Here is a 15,950-nt window from a genome sequence, read left to right as displayed (position 1 = left end):
AGAACTGCTTTCCAGGTGAGAAAACTCAAATGAATTATAATATAGGAAAAATTAAGACTGAGGAGAAATAATTGCTATAAAAAATTTAAAATTCATGAAGGTTAATTGATTTATTTAGACTCCCAGTCACAAAATGAAGTGTACTAGGTTCAAAAAAGCAGTTAGGTATAACATCTACACAAAGCATTATAACCAGTATTATGGAATTCTCATCTACCAAGATGTCAAACAAGATGAACAATTCATTGCATAAGCCTATATCAAAATAAGGGGTTTATGGAAAGCAACTTGAATTTAAGTGCTAGCCAAATAAGGGTATATGTTACAAAATCTATTACTGAGATGGTCCCTCAGAAGTCCTGACTGTTTGAACGTGGACATACCAAGGATAACATTAAAAGGTGTAATACTCCAGGGCCAGGACCTTCATGAACAGTCAGTGACACTGAGTCTCTTCTGCCCAGAACCCTGAGTGGGGACAGGGGGCATGTGTGTGGCAGAAAGGTTTTTTTTTTTTTTTTGTCTCTTTAGCTGACAAGACCGTGATAAGTTTGAAATCATGTAATTCATGAAGATTGGTATGAAATTTTGACTATTTTACATCAAATAAATATTTCTTAGACTAATAATAAGCAACTTATTACACATCATTTAAAGTAGGTTCTTTTCAGCCAGGTGTGGTGGCTGACACCTGCAATCCCAGCACTTTGGGAGGCTGAGGGGAGCAGATCACCTGAGGTCAAGAGTTTGAGACCAGCCAGGCCAACATGGTGAAATCTCGTCTCTACTAAAAATACAAAAACTAGCCGGGTGTAGTGGTGCATGCCTGTAATCCCAGCTACTCGGGAGGCTTAGGCAGGAGAATCACTTGAACCCAGAAGGCAGAGGTTGCAGTAAGCCGAGATCCCACCACTGTTCTCCAGCCTGGGTGATAGAGTGACACTCTATCTCAAAATTAATAATAAGAAATAAAATAAAGTAAGTTCTTCACTACAGAAATATCAAGGTATACTTAGGATAAATATGCAGTTTTTAAAAAACCATTCAGAAAACACAAATTTACAATTACAAAGTTTCTAAAATTGAATAAAGCCAAATAAAGAAGCAGAAAGGAGCACAATAATACTGATAGAAGGGTAAAGGATACTCTTCATTTTACATCTGAATATTTTCTAGAAATCATTATCACAATCTTATTTTGATTGCTTCACATTTGTAAACATTACAAAAAATGGGTCAATGAGAACTAACTGCCAGATTTGAGTGTGTTCCAGATTTTGAATATGTGCAGAATTGCTACCAGATCAATTAAAAGAAACACAATTTATTATTATTAAGTTGAATTTTACAATTTAATTTCACTTCCTGTTTATTCAAAAGGTTACATTAGTGACTTTGTCAAAACAGCATAGGCATTTTAAATAATATTCTTAAAATACTGTGTATTCATTTAAGTCTGTGATGCTTCAATAGTTTTTTTCTATTTTTAACATTTACTAAAATATTGTATAATTCCAAACTTTTCCTTTGTCTTATTTCCGTGATACCACAATATTTTTAAATTTGTATTTTTAAATTAACTATAAGTGTAGTCAATCCATCCTCCGAACTGAAACTAAAATTAACCATAACAATGTTAAAATATTTATTTTTATTAAAATATCACCTCCCAGTCTATTTGCAGTTCTAAAAATTAATCATACCACAAATTTTACAAATAAAAAATAAATTGCTCATATGAGTTATAAAGAAAAATATATAAGATTACAATAGAATATTGTCATACATCAGCACAGTTAATACCAAACATTGCAGACCTCTACAATACATTTTTTGAAGTCAGTATTAGTATTATATTTGCCTGAAGCTATAGATAATACAAGAGTGCAGTAGGGAGACATTTTTAAGAAAATTTTTTTTAAGAAAGAGTTTAAGATGCAACTTTGTCTACAAAAAAATGCTATTTATTTAAAGCACACAAACACATCTTTTAGAAATTGCACTATGAAGGATTATACCCTGATTAAATACCCTGGGATATGTTCCAAACTAATCTAAAGTAGGCCTGTGCAATAACTGATCTTAACAATTTACAGATTTTAAGCAATCACATACAAACTTGATTCAAATACTATTGTGAAGTTACATGACTTTTGAAATACCATGCCACATATCAGAAAATATGAAGGACTGAAAATTGTATTCTGACTTTTTGCTGTAACTGCATTTTTAATTGTCTTTTCCTCTTAATTCTTAAGCAGTACACTAAACTATTTTATAAAACCCACAGGAATTTTTTACCCAGAGAAATAAAAATTGCAACACTTTCTGCTATACATATACAGAAAATTCCATAGATAAAACCACAAGTTTGGCAGAAAAACTAAAAAGGTATTCGAGTGGAAGAAATATTGAAATATTTACAGAGCTGGACACACAGAACAAAAGACATGTATTTCTTGATTTATTCTTGATGATATTACTAAGGTGATTCATGACGAGGTCCAGTATAATTTTTTTTTTTGGGGGGGGATGGAGTTTCACTCCTGTTGCCCAAGCTGCAGTGCAGTGTCATGATCTCATCTCATTGCAACCTCCACCTCCCAGTTCAAGCGATTCTCCTGCCCCAGCCTACCGAGTAGCTGATTGCAGGTGTCCACCACCATGCCCAGCTAATTTTTGTATTTTTAGTAGAGACAGGGTTTCACCATGTTGGCCAGGCTGGTCTCAAATTCCTGACCTCAGGTGATCCACCCTCCTCAGCCTCCCAAAGTGCCGGAATAACAGGCGTGAGCCACTGCACCCAACCCAGAATTCTTATATTAACACAAATGTCTTCCTTATAAGAATCCATCTGAGGTATTTAGTATTATAACATAAAGAATAAATATAAGCATGAAGGTTTAAAAAAAGAGATTGTGATTCAATTTTCATTTGATATTTTTATAGATAAATGTTAAGATTGATTTTCAACTAATATAGGATGTTTTTAAAAATTATTATGCTACCATTTTGAAAAACATGAAAAAGAAGATGAGATACTCAATTATAGTTGCTGCATTTTCTGAATACTTTTACTCATTTTCCTTACTTTCTCTATTCAGTAAGCACTCACTCTAGCAGAAACTAGGGACAAAATTATCAAGGCAATATTTCAACTTCGTTGACAAAAGTAGATGAGATGGTAAAAAACAGTAGATGTCAGAATAAATGAGAATGAGTTCCTTTTGGTTCTGGTAATGTGAATGTGTATGTGGGTGGGAATGGGTGGGGGTATGTGGGTATGTTCTCAGTCTTTTTTTGTTGTTATTGCTATTTCATAAATTTATTTCCCTTTGGAAGTTCATAAAATATGTGGTTTTATGAAAGACAAAAATATGATATAGAATGTTTCTTTTTAATGAGTAAATCACTTCCAATACCACTGTCTTACTATTAGCATTTTAATATAATTTTCTATGCAAATTTAAAATAACTGAGATTCCACTGTAACTTTATATCCTATTTATATATTTAATATTATAGCACAAGTATTTCTACTTGTGCTATAGTGATTCTAAACTTTTCTAAAGCATTTTAATATCTACAAAATATTCTATAGAGATGGAATATCACTTACCTAGCCCTTAAACTGCTTATAACCTTTCACATTAACACTGAACTCTGCAGTGAAAAGTGTGTTGATCAAACTTTTTTTCATATTTATGGTCTTTTTTTAGGATACATTGGAAAAAATCAAATTATTTGGTAAAATTTTAGAACATATTTAAAACTCCTCTCCTATAATCACTGTGTGGTAATAGTTGGGGCTCGCTGTATAATTTGCAAAATAGCTTAAGGGGTGCTAAATTGTAACCCAGAAGTGACAATATCAATTCTGCACTTTAAGGTCTAAAGACTTAATAATGCCCCTAACCCTGTACTCTTACAAATGTTTCAAATTTGAAATAATATAGTGAGATTCATTTAGATAACAGAATCATAAGCCACACACCAAAAAGGAACCTCAAGGAAGGGAGATAACAATGAATTTCTAGAAGCTGCTAAGTGTATACATGGAAAAGAGTAGTAAGTGAAACAAAATGGAGGAAGCTGTAGCTCAAATCACAGATGGAGGAGGGCCATAACCAAGAATGGAGCTGATCTCCTCTGCAGAACCCACGAGAAGATCTTGGTTAGATGGTAGATACTATGGCAGGAGAGAAGTGAGAAATAGAATTAAAACAGATGACCATTTGTCTTTTTTTTTAAAGTTTATTTTCCATATGCAGAATGACTACTTTCCCACAAATCTGAAACAGACAGGTGTTGCTGACCTGCAAAGAGCCTTTCGCATTCTGTCAGGTAGATTTTCTCTATCCTAATGGCTGGTTCTCCAGTTGTTCACTCAAAAACACCTCCCACATATGCATACACAAACACACACCCCAATCATCCATTCTCATGCCTCGTTTTTGTTTATTCCCCTATATATGGCTAATCAAGGAACACTAAACTGTTAAAATAAAAACTATAACATTAAAGAGAAAGGCTAAAATCAACATAGAGAAGAATTAATGTTAGAAGAGTAAGAGATAATTCCAGGAAATATCTTAAAGAAACCTAAAAATAACCTCTAATTAGTGTTCAGATGTCAAAATTAAAAGAGCTTTTAAAATTAATGATAAAATTATCTCAATAAAAGAAGGATTTAATGTAGCGGGAAGTCAGGGACCCCTAACGTAGGGACCAGCTGAAGCCACGGCAGAAGAACATAAATTGTGAAGATTTCATGGACATTTATTAGTCCCCCAAATTAATACTTTCATAATTTCTTATGCCTATCTTTAGTGCAATCTCTGAACATAAATTGTGAAGATTTCATGGACACTTATCACTTCCCCAATCAATACCCCTGTGATTTCCTATGCCTGTCTTGTCTTTAATCTCTTAATGGTGTCATATTCTTTGTAAACTGAGGAGGATGTATGTCGCCTCAGGACCCTGTGATGATTGCATCAACTGCACAAATTGTAGAGCATGTGCGTTTGAACAATATGAAATCTGGGCATCTTGAAAAAAGAACAGGAAAACAGCAATGTTCAGGGAACACCAGAAATAAGACTTCTGGCCGCCGGTGAGCCGGATGGAACAGAACCGTATTTCTCCTCTTTCAAAAGCAAATAGGAGAAATATCGCTGAATTCTTTTTCTCAGCAAGGAACATCCCTGAGAAAGAGAATGCACCCTGAGGGTAGGTTTATAGAGGGCCCCCTTAAGGCATGCCATCTTTTATTGTCGAAGCCGAACTGATGAAATAAGCCCCGGTCTCCTATAGCACTCCCAGGCTTATTAGGAGGAGGAAAATTTCCACCTAATAAATTTTGGTCAGACAGGTTGTCTGCTCCCAAACCCTGTTTCCTGATAAGATGTTATCAATGACAATGCATGCCTGAAACTTCATTAGCAATTTTAATTTCGCCCCATCCTGTGGTCCTGTGATATCACCCTGCCTCCACTTGCTTTGCGATATTTTATTACCCTGTGAAGTATGTGATCTCTGTGACCCGCACCCTATTCATGCACTCCCTCCCCTTTTGAAAATCACTAATAAAAACTTGCTTACGGCTCAGGAAACATCACGGATCCTGCTGACACGTGATGTCTCCCCCGAACCCCTAGCTTTAAATTTCTCTCTCGTACTCTTTTCCTTTATTTCTCAAACCAGCCAAGACACCTAGGAAATAGAAAATAACCCACGTAACCATCGGGAGTGGGTTCTCCCAATAATTTAAAAGAAAGGATGTATGAAAAACCAAGAGATAAAACACATGAGATAAAATGTTAGAGAGATAAAACACATGAAATAAAAAACATGAGATAAATTAAGGGTTTTAGAAAAAAAGAACAAAATATGGAGGGGAATAAAGTTGCAAAAATAATAGAAGACAAATTCCCAGAATGGACAAGTCATTGCATATTAATACAATGAATGGAAAAAGAAACTACCAAGATAAAAATCATTATGAAATTTCCACATAACAAAGCTAAAGAAAATATACTAAAAGTTTCCAGAAAGAAAAGGTTGGGTCCTAGAGAAAGGAATAGGAAATAGAATGGTGTCAGAATTCCCATCAGCAATACTGGATGTTTGAAGACAAGGGAGAAATACTGTCAATAGTCTTTGAGAAAATGATATGGGTCCTGAAATTTTATATATAGGTAAACCATCAATCAAGTATAAGACAGTTTAAGAAATTTTCAGAATTTGGAAGAACTTGGAAAATTTACCACTCACATATCCTTGTTAGCAAAACAAAGTCTACCAAGAAAGAGGAAATTCAGGAAGCAAATGGTTTTCACAGAAGAGCAAGTGTTAAGGGACGTCCCAGGATGAAGAGCCCTCTTTGAAACCCTAGAGAGAAATTTCGAGCAGGAGGATGGAGACTCTAGAATGAGGATTCTGGGAGCAAAAATTAAATAAATCAGAAGACAACAGCAACAACACAAAAGGCAAATTGATCAAATGCATAGTGCAATTTTGAACACAAAACAAATGAAACAAAAACTTCATAGGATAAAGGAATTAGCTAAAGGGAGGACCCATTTGTATTTGAAGCTAAGAACATTTCCCATCAAGTAGGACAGTGGTCATGATATCCAACCCACAGAATATGAAGCATAATCTAAATTCACTGCTTGGCTCTATGGTTAATAATAACTGTTTTTTTTTTTTTTTTTTTTGAGACAGAGTCTCGCTCTGTCGCCCGGGCTGGAGTGCAGTGGCCGGATCTCAGCTCACTGCAAGCTCCGCCTCCCGGGTTTACGCCATTCTCCTGCCTCAGCCTCCGGAGTAGCTGGGACTACAGGCGCCCGCCACCTCGCCCGGCTAGTTTTTTTGTATTTTTTAGTAGAGACGGGGTTTCACCGTGTTAGCCAGGATGGTCTCGATCTCCTGACCTCGTGATCCGCCCGTCTCAGCCTCCCAAAGTGCTGGGATTACAGGCTTGCGCCACCGCGCCCAGCCTAATAACTGTGTTAAGCTGCAGAACTTAACCATAGAAGAAACAAAATAGAGATTCTGGGTGGAAGGACAGAGGAGTGTCCAAATGACATCTCTGTGCTTCAGTATCTTCCTTTATTTTTATATGTCATTGCAATACTGTATGAGCTGTGAAGAGTTGATTAGTCCAAATATAAATGCTTAATAGTGCCTTGTCTCTCATGAATAGAAAAAGTTGGGGAAGAATAGTCAAAAGACTTTTGCTCTTTATTATAAGCCTCTATTTCATCTTTTATCCACAGATACACAGTTACATAGTTATATGTGGTATTACATATAGTTATACATTTATCTTTTAACATATTCATAACATGATTAAAAATAAATTTTTTGGATCATTTACCATTTATTGATTACTTTATCATTTTTTATTCATTTAAGTTGTACCATTAAGGTAAACATTTTGTTTAGAATGTTTTCCATGTTTGTTAGCATGCAAACCAATCAGGTTTTTGTGTATTTATCAATTAAATTCATAGTATTTCTTACCATTTTTAATTGATTTATTAACTCCTTGATACAGCTTTTTTTTTAAAATTTTGTTACTTGCCATATTGGTTTCTTTCTGTTATCATAAAGATAGTTTTCATTTTATATCATCTGTTATTCTCTTCCTTTGCAATCCTTCTGTTGTACTTTAGCTCAGAAAGTGCTTTTTATAAATATTCGCTTTTATTTTCATTGACTATTTATATGGTTGAACATTTTACATTGTCTTTCTTGATCTCTCAGAATCTATTTTGAGGTATAACAAGAGTTAGGGAACTACACTGATTTCTTTTCATAGATAACCGTCTCAACATGTTTACTGAAGGATACTTCATTTCACTATTAACCTGCAAAGAACAGTGATCTCTAGAGTTAAACTGCCTAGGTTCTCATCTCAGGTCCATCTGTCAATCCACTTACTTGCAATTCACTCAAGCTAACCTGCAAAGCCTCCCAAAGATTCATTGCCATCATCTATAGACAGGGGGTAATAATAGTTTTTATCTCACTGAGTTGTTTTGAGAATTAAATGAGATAATACATCTAAATTGCTTAGCATAGTTCCTGAAATATAGAAAGCAAGCATTATCAGCATTATAATGGTTATTTTATCATTATCAAAAAGGTTCGGGGCAACTATCAGATTCATACAATGTCAGTAAGAAAATTATTTCTTCCCATGGAGGTGTGTGTGTATGTATATATATACATATATGTATTATATATATAAATATAAATTTATTGTATATATTATATATGTATGTATATGTATTATATATAAATTCAATAATATGAATTATATTATTTAAAGTCTCTACATTTTAAAGTTGATTTTACACACTATCTAATGGTCTGTCACTCACTTCTCTTGTTTCTGTAAATGACTAAAATTTTTATGACCTTGATTCTGTGTAGGTAATGGCAGGTAAGAGGTAGCAATGAATACTGAATCATGGTTAAGGAGCAGCCCTTGGAAGTAGAATATATGGGCCTGCATCCTTATTTGCTGACGTTCTCATTATCCCACCTAGGACAGATTATATCATCTCTCTGTGCTTCAGTATTGTCAGTTATAAAGCAGGGAAAATAATAATAATGATTTCATAGACTCTATGTTAGGACTGAGTTATACAAAACCATGTTTGACACATAGTAAATATTCAATAGTATTTTTATTAGCATCATACATTTATTGCTGATGTGTCTTCAAACTACAGGTAAATAAATATTATTTTATTTTGCAATATAAAGTGCTACACTCAGTACATATTTTTCATTTCAACAAATATTTTAGGTGCCTGTTATGTGTTAGGCACTGTTTTAGGTGCTAGGGATCCAGCACTGAAAAAAAATAGACAAAAATTCTCCTCAAGGAGTTTATGTTCTAGTGAAAAAAGACAGACAGAAACAAAACAATAATGGTAGGCCGGGCACTGTGGCTCATCCCAGCACTTTGGGAGGCTGAGGCTAGTGGACCATGAGGTCAGGAGTTTGAGACCAGCCTGGCCAACATAGGGAAACCCTATCTCTACTAAAAATACAAAAAATTAGCCAGGCGTGGTGGTGGGCACCTGTAATCCCAGCTACTCAGGAGGCTGAGGCAGGAGCATCGCTTGAACCTGGGAGATGGAGGTTGCAGTGAGCCAAGATCACATCACTGCATGCCAGTCTGGGCAACAGTGTAAGACTCTGACTCAAAAAAAAGACAAAAAAAAAAACCACAAAAAACCCATAATGGTAAACATATGTGGTATTATAGATGGTGATAAGTACTGAGGAATAAATGCAAAAGAAAAAGGCACTGGGCACTCCGAGTGGTGGTAGAATACAATATAAAATTGGCTAGTCAAAGAAAACTTCACTGAGAAAGTGATATTTGAGTAAGAGTAAGCTATGCAGGTATCTGGAGGAAAGCATCTCAGGCTGTAAAAGCAACAAATAAAAAAGACTTTGTGGAGCTTATACCTGGTGGTTTCAAAGCACAGGTAGAGTCGAGTAAGTGAAGGTTCAGGTCGTATAAGATGTGTTCAGTAGAGTAAGGAGTCAGACCCAGTAGGTCTTTGTGGACTATAGCAATGACTTTGACTTTTATGATGAGTAATGAGGAGCCATTGGAAGATTCTGAGCAGAGTAGTCATCTCATATATCTTTTGTTTTTGAGACAGGGTCTCACTCTGTCACATAGGCTGGAGTGCAGTGGCACCATCACAGCTCACTGCAGCCTCAACCTCCTTGGCTTAGGTGATCCACCCGCCTCTGCCTCCCAAGTAGCTGAGACTACAAGCAGGCACCACCACGCTCAGCTAATTTTTGTGGGGTTTTTTGTTTGTTTGTTTGTTTGTTTGTGTTTTTTGGTAGAGACAGGCTTTCATCATGTTGCCCAGGCTGGTCTTGAACTCCTGAGCTCAAGCAATCTGTCCGCCTTGGCCTCCGAAAGTGCTGCAATTACAGGTATGTGCCACCATGCCCAGATATAATTTGGCTTTTAATAGGATCTCTTTGGTTGTTGATTGAGAATAAAATATAGGGAATCAATTATGGAATATTTGTGACTTGAATTCTATTACTGCAATTTTTGCTCTCTTTTAGCTCGTCTTTACCAGATGTGTTCTCTCATTCCTTTAGTTTATCTTTTTGTGTTACTTTGTTGGAGGTGTTACCTCTGATACACAAGACTGAAATGTATTTTGCATCCAACTGATAATTTTTGTGTTATGATAGCACCTGAATATGCAGCAATTCTTATTTCCCTGTCTTATCTCAGGTCCTCCATTCATCAAAAGTAAATGCATAGACTCATGCACTGAATTTCATTTTCTGCTGATTGAGGACCTCGCTTATCATTGACTCCTTTATTTTCCTTAGTCTTCAATCTCATCTTCTCTACTACTCCTTTCCTCTTGGCATATAACCACAAAAGTACACAAAATAATCAAGACTTTTCTTCCAGTAATAACAATTTGAGCCTCCTCTTTCTCGTCACTTTTTTCATTATCCTCCTTAAAACCAAGCCACTTGTTAAAGTAACCTAAACTCATAGCCTCTCAACTTTCTCACACCCCATTTATTCCCACCATCTTGAAATCTGACTCATCCCTACAATAACACTTTTCCTCCAAGGACATTAGTGATCCCTTCCATAGTGCCAATTCTACTTAGCGCAACTTTTTAACTCTCCTCTTAATAAGCTCTTTGAGTATTTGGAATTCCTAACCACCCCTCATTTTTGATTTCTAAAAATCAGTGACAATTTTCTTTTCTGGTCTTCTTCCTATTTGTATCACCTCATATTCCTGGCTAAAATCTTCCTTCTTTACTCTTTTATTAAATGTTGATGTTACACAGGGCTCAATTCTTGCTCTTCTATATTTGTTACTTAAATAGGTTTCATGAAAGATGTGAAGTTTTCCAAACATTTTGATCTCAAGCCCTCTGAAAAAATATTTTTGAGAAGGCTTATACAATAAATATTTGTTTAATGCATTATGCATGCCTATTAGAATAATACTGCATTTGCATTATAAAACATGCAGAAGTAGAAATTAAAATAAGATAAAAATATCAATAGTATATCAAGTATATCAATTTTATCTTGTACCCAAAAAGAATAGCTTGCACTATAAACTGCTGATTCTAAAATCATAATTTCTAGCTCAGACACCCTTACAAATATCCAAATCCATTTATCTTCTTATTTACTATATATGGCCACTTAAATGTTACACAGGAGCCTCAAACTTAAAATATACAAAACAGAAATGATTATGCTTCTCAAAAACTTTCTTGTCCAGTACTTCTTGTTTTAGTTAACAGTACCACCATCTGTAGAGTAATCTGATATGTTGATCAAAAATTGATCTTAGCCTACCCTTGTTACAGTAGACAGACATGAACAGGGCAGGAGAGGGCTCCCCGCCACCACCAGGAATGTCAGGCGACTATCAGGTGATGGTCGGGCAAAGTTGTTAATTGTCTCTCTAAAATAATAATTGATCTCAGCCGGTGCCAGGAAAAGGCAGTCTCCCAATTAAAAAAAAAAAAAAAAAAAAAAAAAAACCCTGAAACTAGTGATCAGCAGCTTCCCAGTAAGATCTCAGGAGTTGGGTGAGTGGGCTCAAGCACGTGCACTATGAGACAAAATGACAGAGTTTAACTGGTATATGACCTTCCTCTAGGAATGCTAGACTGGTAAAGGAAGAAAAACTCAAGTGAGCATTGCATATAATTCCAGTAAACACACTGTGCATGCTCCTCTCCCAAGTGTTAGCATGCCACTGCACATGTGGACAGCTCACCTCAAACAAATAATCAGGAAAGAAGGGACGCAAGACCTTAGAAGTATGCCAACATATAAAACCCCAGTCCAAACGTCAAACCGTGCATTCGATCTCACAAGTCACTTGCTTGATCCTCTTCCAAGTATACTTTCCTTTCATTTCTGCTCCAACGCTTTTAAATAAACTTTCACTCTTGCTATAAAACTTGCCTTAGTCTCTTCATCTGCCTTATGCCCTTCAGTCAAATTCTTTCATCTAAGAAGGCAAGAATTGAGGTTGCTGCACACCCATAAGGATTTGCCACTGCTAACACCCTCTCCCCAATCCTTCATCAAGTCTTCTTAATTCTGATTCTGGAGCAAAATGACTCAAATTTATTACCTCATGTCTATCCCCATTGTACTGCCTTATTTGGGCCATCATCTCTAACAGCAAGTATTACCATAACTAATATCCTAATTGATGTTTTTGCCTTTTTTATTGCTCCTGCAATAAATTATCCATACCATTTCCAGATCTTTCAAATTTTAAATTGCCAAAAATCACATAAAGAGGAAAATAATAAATATTAGAGTGAAAATAAATGAAATCTAAACTGAAAACCAATAAAACCTAGAGAAAATCAATGTACCCAGAAATTTGCTCGCTGAAGGGATTAATAAAATTGATAAACATCCCACAGCACTGGTCAAGAAAAATAACAGAAAATATAATTACCTAAAGAAAGGACAGCACTACAGAGCCTAGAATTATTAAAAATATAAATAAGAGAATATTATGAACAACTGTATGTCAATAAATTCAGTAACATGAATAGAGAAATTTCTAAAAAACTCGAACTACAACTGACACAAAAAAGAAATAGAAAACCTGAATAGTCCTTTAGCTATTAAAGAAGTTGAGTTAATAATTGAAAGCCCATTTATAATGAAAATGCCAGAACAAAATATCTTCACTGGCAAATTCCTTAAAACATATTTAAAGAGCAAATGATATCAATCTTACATGAAGTTTAATATTTAAAAAGAGTGAGGAGAACCATGCTCACTTCTGAACTCACTGTATCAGATCAGCTTAGCCTTAATACTAAAGTCCTGACACAACAAACTTTTGAAAATGATTAAAAATTAAAAACCAATGTCTCTCAAACAGGGAAGCAAAAACATTTAAGAAAAAAATTATCAAACTTAATACAGTACTATATAACCACATAAAAACATTATTACAAAGTGAGATTTATCCTGGCAATGCAAAATATATATATACACATATATGCAAAATAAATATATATTTTATATTATAAAATATATGTGTATATGTGTATAAATACATATTTAAGAAAAAGTACTTGACAAAATCCAACACTTTTAATGAGAAAAATGCTCAGCAAACTAGACATAAAAAAGATTTCAGAATAATTCCTCAGTATGATAAAGTACTCATCAAAAAACATACCACTAACAGTACATGCAAGGATAGAAGGCAAATGTTCTCTACTTAAGATCAGGAACAAGGCAAATATATATACTTTTTAAACCTCTATACACCATTGTAATAGAGATCATAACAAATATAATCAATCAATACAAATAAGTAAAGATTAAAAATGAAAAAGTAAATCTATCTTGGCAGAAGTTATGATAGTATATGTAGGAAATCCTAAAAAAATCTACAAAACACTATTGAGACTAATAAATTAGTTTAGGGCCAGGCACGGAGGCTCACGCCTGTAATCCCAGCATTTTGGGAGGCTGAGGTGGGCAGATCACGAGGTCAGGAGATCAAGACCATACTGGCTAACACAGTGAAGCCTCGTAAAAATACAGGAAAGAATAAACAGCAACAGTTGGTAAATATAAATGAATATTGATGATAAACAAGCATAACTTAAAATAGTTGTCAGAATAAATCACACAATACTAACATATAATATTTGTGGGGATAAACTATGTTAATGTGGAATGAGGTTCTTATATTGTGGTAAATATGTTAGTATATACAAAGCATTAATAACATAAGATTTTATGAATAACAAAATAATAGCAAAAGAGTGTATTACTGGCAAGATAATGAAAAGATAGAATGATAATAAAACTAATCCAAAAGAAGGTAATAAAATGGGAAATGGGAAATATAAAGGAAGATGTCAAATTTCAATACAAATACAGTACCACCTACAGTATGTAAGAAAATTAAATCTTCCCATTTAAACAATCATCACAATGGACTTTGTACACAACCTAAGCCAGTGATTTGCTAATTAGAAGAAAAACTACTATAGCTTAAGGATTCAGAAAGATAGAGTAAAAGAAATACTATACAAACACTAAATAGAAGAAAGCTAGTATGGTTATAATAACGATAATATAGCCATCACACAAAGTAGACTTGATGCAGTAAACCTTACTAGAGATGAAAAGGAACATTTAATTATGATGAAAAATTATTTCACCGAAAAGACACACAACTCTAATTTCATATGCAGTAGCAACATAGTTTCAACCTATATAAACTCAAATTAAAAAATAGGCAAATCACACATATAGTGGGAGACAAACACATCTGTGACAGAACATACAGAATAAAAACAGCAAGGATATAGAAGAGTTGGACAAAATTTGATCCCACTGACACATATAAAAAGAGCTGTGCTTGTTAACTACAGAATGACAAGTGTAAATATGTTGTTCTACAAATGCTCTATATATTTGATGCAGTCTGCCTCCCACACACCTGACACATAAATCCCAAAAAGGTTTTCGATAATTGTATAAAGAGAGTTTAAAATTATCATGAACATTCTGAAGATGAAGAACCAAAACAATCTTGAAAGAGAAAAATTTAAGAAACTTATACTGTTTTTTATTCCAGCATTCCTAAGTACAGACAGATTTTTTTTTTTTTTGAGACGGAGTCTGGCTCTGTCGTCCAGGCTGGAGTGCGGTGGCCGGATCTCAGCTCACTGCAAGCTCCGCCTCCCAGGTTCACGCCATTCTCCTGCCTCAGCCTCCCGAGTAGCTGGGACTACAGGCGCCCGCCACCTCGCCCGGCTAGTTTTTTTGTATTTTTTAGTAGAGACGGGGTTTCACCGTATTTGCCAGGATGGTCTCGATCTCCTGACCTTGTGATCCGCCCGTCTCGGCCTCCCAAAGTGCTGGGATTACAGGCTTGAGCCACCGTGTCCGGCCCTTGAGCCACCGTGCCCGGCCGACAGATTGCTTTTTTAAGTATCAGTGCTACTAGACCAATCGCAGTTATTTTTATATTATTTAGGTAGATGACTATCATCTGCTCTAAAAGAAATTAGTATAAGATACCCATACATGATTACATGTTGGATTATCTGGTAGTCTTATATTCATGTAATTTAACTCTTTCCGTAAATGTCAATTAATAAAATGTTTAACTACATGTGGATAAATGCTTTCGCATTTGTAAGAATTTTCTAATTAATCCATTTGCATTTTTTCTCAGCTTTATTGAACTGTAATTGACAAATAAAATTATATATATTTGAGATATGCAAACATTGTACATAAACATTGTAAAATGATTACCACAATCAAGGTAATCAACATATCCATTACCTCAAGTAGTAGTTATCTTTTCTCTGCCTGTGTGGGGAGGTAGAACACTTAAGATCTATTCTCTTATCAGATTTCAAGTATACAATACACTATTATTCAGTACAGTCAACATGCTGTATTTTAGGCAGCCAGACCTATTGATCATAATTCAAAGATAGTACCCTTTTACTTACTTCTCTCCATTTCCTTCATCCTAGCAACCATTCTTCTGGTTTCTATGAGTTCAACTTATTCAGATTCCATATACAAGTGATAAGTAGTATTTTTCTTTCTGTGTCTAGCTTATTTCACTCAACATGATATCCTCCAGTTTCATCCAGGTTGTCACAAATAATAGGAATTCCTTCTTTTTTAAGGCCGAATAATATTACATTGTATGTTTTTATCATATTTTCTTCATTCATCTGTGAATGCACATTTAGGTTGTTGCCACTTCTTGGTTATTGTGAATAACACCACAATGAACATGGAAGTGCAGATATCTCTTCAAAGTATTGATTTCATTTGCTCTTGATGTATACCCAGAAGTGGGATTGCTGGATCATATAGTAGTTCT

General features: G+C 34.9%; 1 protein-coding gene across 25 annotated transcripts in view; it reads right to left on the bottom strand.

Annotated features, from left to right (window-relative positions):
• Positions 1 to 15,950, bottom strand: part of RIMS1 (regulating synaptic membrane exocytosis 1) — a 519,140-nt gene that overhangs the window by 240,528 nt on the left and 262,662 nt on the right. The gene's annotated exons all lie outside the window — the stretch shown is intronic.

The sequence above is a fragment of the Trachypithecus francoisi genome, unplaced genomic scaffold (assembly GCF_009764315.1).
Source record: "Trachypithecus francoisi isolate TF-2019V2 unplaced genomic scaffold, Tfra_2.0 Lachesis_group10, whole genome shotgun sequence".
NCBI classification, from domain to species: Eukaryota; Metazoa; Chordata; class Mammalia; order Primates; family Cercopithecidae; genus Trachypithecus; species Trachypithecus francoisi.
This window is presented reverse-complemented; position numbering and strand designations above follow the sequence as displayed.